At 47.6% G+C, this 5549-nt stretch overlaps 1 non-coding gene across 1 annotated transcript; it reads left to right on the top strand.

Annotated features, from left to right (window-relative positions):
* The first annotated feature begins 5243 nt into the window (after positions 1-5243).
* Positions 5244-5310, top strand: TRNAH-GUG (transfer RNA histidin (anticodon GUG)). The gene has a single exon. It is a non-coding gene; the product is annotated as a tRNA-His (tRNA).
* Positions 5311-5549: the final 239 nt, after the last annotated feature.

Raw genomic sequence — 5549 nt, 5'->3', positions numbered from 1 at the left:
CTGGAGGCTAAAAACCTGTGAGCTAGCTCACACTAACTCAGTTTAAAGGGAACACTGCTGATAACCAATTCTATCCTATGGACTCATAGGATAGAATGGAGTCCATGCGATCCTATTGGTCCACAGGATACAATGGAGAGATCGAGCTACCACTGTGGCACAATGCTAGAGGAGTGGTTGCCCTGCCAGCTTGTGCCTCTCGGAAACTCCAAGGGCGTTTTCGCACTGACCTTAATCGGTAGCGACGCCCCTCTTCACCGCGCAGGATCTGCGCGGATTTCGCACTAATTGCCGCGGAGCACCCGGAAGAGCCGGAAAGTCCCGCGGCTTTTGCGGCGCAAACGGAAACCGCCAAAAACCAGTTTCCATTTGCGCCGCAAAAGCCGCGGGACTTTCCGGCTCTTCCGGGTGCTCCGCGGCAATTAGTGCGAAATCCACGCAGAAATCCGTGACAATTAGTGCGAAATCCGTGCAGGTGAAGAGGGGTGTCGCTGCCGATTAAGGTCAGTGCGAAAACGCCTCATGAGGTGTGCAGGGGGAGATCTTTTTCCTGCCTTTTCACCCCAGGGTGCAAAAGCAGAAAGAAAGCTCTGCCAGCCTGGGGGTCCAATTTTGTGCCCCTGGACTGGTGGCACCCTAGGCAATCATCTAGGTCACCTAGTGGGAGGTACAGCCCTGACTCCAGTGTTCTGTTGCTTCAGACTAACACAGCTGCTCACCTAGACCTGTAATTCCACACGGAATGTGGAATTCTTGCAAGCACACTGTGTGATGTATTAGCTTCTTCCAAGGTCGGGGACAAAGGGTGGCGATTGGGGAAATGCTGTCTCAGAGACACCCACTTATTTGTGGGGTGCCCCAGGGAGCAGTTCTTTCCCCAATGTTGTTTAATATCTATATGCGCCCCCTTGCCCAGATGGTCAGGAGATATGGGCTGGGTTGCCATCAGTATGCGGATGACACCCAGCTATATCTATTGATGGGTGGCCGGTCTGTCTGCGCCCTGGAGAATTTGGACCTGGTGCTGCAAGCCATGGTATCATGGCTCAGGCTGAGTCGGCTAAAGCTGAATCCAACAAAGGCGGAGGTTCTCTATCTAAGTCGCAGTGGCCCGGGAAGGGTGATTCCTCTACCAGCCTTCGAAGGGGCGCCATTGACGCCAGCGTCAAGGGTTAAGAGCTTGGGAGTGCTCAAGTAGCAGCCACTGCCAGAGCTGCTTTTTTTCATCTTCCGCGAACACGGCAGTTGGTCCCCTACCTTGAGCGCAGCGACTTAGCAATGGTGATCCATGCCTCGGTCACCTCAAGAATTGATTACTGTAACGCTCCCTACATGGGGCTGCCCTTGACTCAGACTCAGAAGCCGCAGCTGGTGCAGAATGCTGCAGCCAGGCTACTAATGGGGCTTCCTCGTCAGGAGCACATTCAGCCTGTGCTGAGAGCGCTGCACTGGCTGCCTGTTGCGTACTGAATCCATTTCAAGGTCCTGGTATTAACCTTCAAAGCCCTATATGGCCTAGGACCTACCTATCTGCGGGACCGCCTTGCGCCACATGTTCCCTAGAGAGCATTGAGATCAAGTTCTCAAAATCTTTTGGCTGTCCCTGGGCTAAAGGAGGCTAGGCTCAACTCCACCAGAGCAAGAGCCTTCTCGGTTGTGGCCCCAATACTTTGGAACACCCTTCCAGAAGCCATCAGGGCCCTGCAGGATTTATTGCAGTTTTGGATGGCATATAACATCTAATGGGAGAGGGCTTGCCATCACATCTGGATCCATAACTCTTTGATCACTAGGATCTGTGCGCGTGAGAAAGAAAATGTTATATGATCTGCTTGAAGTAGCACCATTGCTATTATCTGATTGTTTTATTGTTTTAATATTGTTTTGTTTACTGTCTATTTTATGCTGTTAGCCGCCTTGAGTCTGTATGGAATGGGCGGGAGAGAAATATAACATAAATAAATAAATAAAATACCCTTAGTATTCTTTGGGTTCAAAAACTCTGACATTTCCATCTTTATATCCAGGTGGTTTCAAATTAAAAGTTTGGCTGCTTAAAAAAAAATCAACCAGCCAGATGCCCACCTACCCCAGTCCCCAGTGGGTATATGTTATCTGCCAGTAGGGTTGCCAATCCCCAGGTGGGGGCAGGGGATCCCCCAGTTTGGAGGCCCTCCCCCCGCTTCAGGGTCGTCAGAAAGCAGGGGGAGGGGAGGGAAATGTCTGCTGGGAACTCTATTATTCCCTATAGAAATTTATTCCCATAGAAAATAATGGAGAATTGATCTGCATGTATCCGGGGCTCTGGGGGAGCTGTTTTTTGAGGTAGAGGCACCAAATTTTCAGTATAGCATCTAGTGCCTCTCCCCAAAATACCCCCCAAGTTTCAAAAAGATTGGACCAGGGGGTCCAATTCTATGAGCCCCAAAAGAAGGTGCCCCTATCCTTCATTATTTCCTATGGAAGGTAGGCATTGAAAAGGTGTGCCGTCCCTTTAAATGTGATGGCCAGAACTCCCTTTGGAGTTCAATTATGCTTGTCACAGCCTTGATCTTGGCTCCACCCCTACTGGCTCCTGGCTCCACCCCCAAAGTCTCCTGGCTCCACCCCCAAAGTCCCCAGATATTTCTTGAATTGGACTTGGCAACCCTATCTGCCAGAAGGCCATGTGTCTTCGCTTGTGTTTTACTGGCCTCTGTGTTTGGTGGGAAGCAGGGGTGGAATTCTTGCAGAAGCTCCTTTGCATATTAGGCCACACCCTCCGGGCTTGATTTCAGCAGGAGCTCACAGGAGCACAGCTCCTGAACCTCCAGCCGGGGTCTGCATGCAGTGGGGAGTTCTCTCCCTGCTACACACAGATCCTGGGACAAATGCAAATGAGGTATGCTACTGAGCTCCTGCACCTTTTCATCTACAAAACGATCTCAGCACACACCCCTGATGTAGCCAATCCTCCAAGAATTTACAAGGGTTTTTTTGTAAGTTCTTGGAGTATTGACTACATCAGAGGTGTGTGGCCTAATATGCAAAGGAGCTCCTGCTAGAATTCCACTCCTGGTGGGAAGCTTTCGCATACCCAGGCTACCGCAGGAACACTAGAGACTCTGAGATATATTTAGAGATCTGGATTCCTAGTAAGAACCAATGCGCAGTTCTGGTGCAAAGCTTGACTGCCGTGATTTGGGATGGGGATCTGCGGGGTGGTTCTCTGCATGAATATAAGGGGGGCCGTGGCCCCACATTTCATCTTAGTATGTAGTGATCAATAAAGCATGTTCTTGGTTAAGCCATAATGCATCGAACCCAGTATTTAACAACTTGTAAAGTAATCTATATGAATGAGTCTGGTTTCCTTGAGCAGTGAGTCTCACAAGTGACCAATGTTTCCTCTAAGCTGCAGAGTGTTGTGAGCAAAAATTCTACTTTGTGAGCTACTGGTATTAAAGTTGTGTGCTACTGGCATTAAGGTTGTGAGCTACTGCATAAATTAGTGTGCTCTGGGGTCATCCTTCCTGAGCTAAGACAAAAATGTGTGAGCTGGAGGCCAAAAATCTATGAGCTAGCTAGCTCTAACTCAGTTTAGAGGGAACACTGCAAGTGACCTAAGTGAAATTCTGAGTATGCCTTTGGTGGGAGGGGATTGTAAAATGACAACACAAGATTATTTTCAAACTGCCGGTTTTTATACAAACATTGACCTGCTTTCTCCTTGCTTGGTTTTAAAATTGAAATGTTTCCATTTTTATCTGTTATCTGCATTTTTATTGCTGCTTTTAATCATCCTGCTTTTTATTTTTTTAGGTTTCTGGTTTTTATACTTAATCTTTTTTATTATTATTGGATGCTGTCAAGTGCTTCAGAAGCTTTTACTGGCAATTCAGGATGTAAACATTCTTAATAAACAAATAATCCAAATATGTGGAGGTATAGAAAGGGCAGAATGGCAAGTGATTCCAAGTAGATTTCCCTTCAAAGTTTTCTAATGCACGACTTCTAGTGGCTACAAATTATTCACTATGTGAAAAAGTACTTTGTCTTTCCTGAATCAGCTTGAATCCCCCCTCTCTTCCTTGGAAGCTTGTTAAGTGACCTTGGGTCAACCACACTCTCTGAGCCTAATGTATCCCTCAGAATGTTTGTGGGGAAAAATAGAGAAGACAATAACCTGGGTCCCCCACTGGGGAGAAAGCAGGATGCAAAGTAAATGGATTAACTAACAAATTAAATAAGTACCACTAAGTTCTAGGATTTTGAGGGAAGGGGAAATGTTCCCTCTGTCCACATTCTTCATACAGTGCACATTTGTATCACGTCCATCCATCAGATCCATCCCTATCAAATCCATCCATAGTCATCTTTTCTTTAAACTGAAGAGCTCCAGGCTCTTTAGTCTTTCCACATAGGGAAGGCGCTCCAGTTGCTGAAATCATCTTGCCTGAACCTTTTCAAGTTCTCTACAATATCCTTTAGAAGATACAGCAGCCAGAACTGCACACGGTGTTCCAAATGAGGCCACACCATAGCTCTAAACGAAGACTACAATATTGGCCATTTCATCTTCAGTCCATTTGCTAATAGTCCCTAGACTAGAATTTTCCTTTCTCGGCATCGTCGCACACGAGGGACTTAGAACAAAAGACACAATGACAGATTTGTAACTTCCCAAACTCATTTACTTGCAATAACAGCCATGTGAGGCCCCAATTTGTTTTTTTGGGTTTTTAAAAAAAGATTTATAATTTTTGAATCCCCAATTTGAATGGGAGCCACATGGGAGATGGAAAAGTAAGCCCACCACTTCCAGCTTGGGAAATTCCTGGTGATTTTGGAGGGGTGGCTGGGGAGGGAGCTCGGCATGGATGTGGAAGGACGGTGGCTCAGTGGCAGAGCATCTGCTTGGGAAGCAGAAGGTCCCAGGTTCAATCCCCGGCATCTCCAAAAAAGGGTCCAGGCAAATAGGTGTGAAAAACCTCCGCTTGAGACCCTGGAGAGCCGCTGCCAGTCTGAGTAGACAATACTGACTTTGATGGACCAAGGGTCTGATTCAGTATAAGGCAGCTTCATATGTAGGAGGGACGGTGGCTCAGTGGTAGAGCATCTGCTTGGGAAACAGAAGGTCCCAGGTTCAATCCCCGGCATCTCCAAAAAAAGGGTCCAGGCAAATAGGTGTGAAAAACCTCAGCTTGAGACCCTGGAGAGCCTCTGCCAGTCTGAGAAGACAGTACTGACTTAAGGCGAGGGACGGTGGCTCAGTGGTAGAGCATCTGCTTGTGAAGCAGAAGGTCCCAGGTTCAATCCCCGGCATCTCCAAAAAAGGGTCCAGGCAAATAGGTGTGAAAAACCTCAGCTTGAGACCCTGGAGAGCCGCTGCCAGTCTGAGAAGACAATACTGACTTTGATGGACCGAGGGTCTGATTCAGTAGAAGGCAGCTTCATATGTAGGAGGGATGGTGGCTCAGTGGTAGAGCATCTGCTTGGGAAGCAGAAGGTCCCAGGTTCAATCCTTGGCATCTCCAAAAAAGGGTCCAGGCAAATAGGTGTGAAAAACC

The sequence above is a fragment of the Heteronotia binoei genome, chromosome 17 (assembly GCF_032191835.1).
Source record: "Heteronotia binoei isolate CCM8104 ecotype False Entrance Well chromosome 17, APGP_CSIRO_Hbin_v1, whole genome shotgun sequence".
Classification (NCBI taxonomy): domain Eukaryota; kingdom Metazoa; phylum Chordata; class Lepidosauria; order Squamata; family Gekkonidae; genus Heteronotia; species Heteronotia binoei.
The sequence above is the reverse complement of the archived record's forward strand: the minus strand, read 5'-3'. Positions and strand labels throughout refer to the sequence as shown.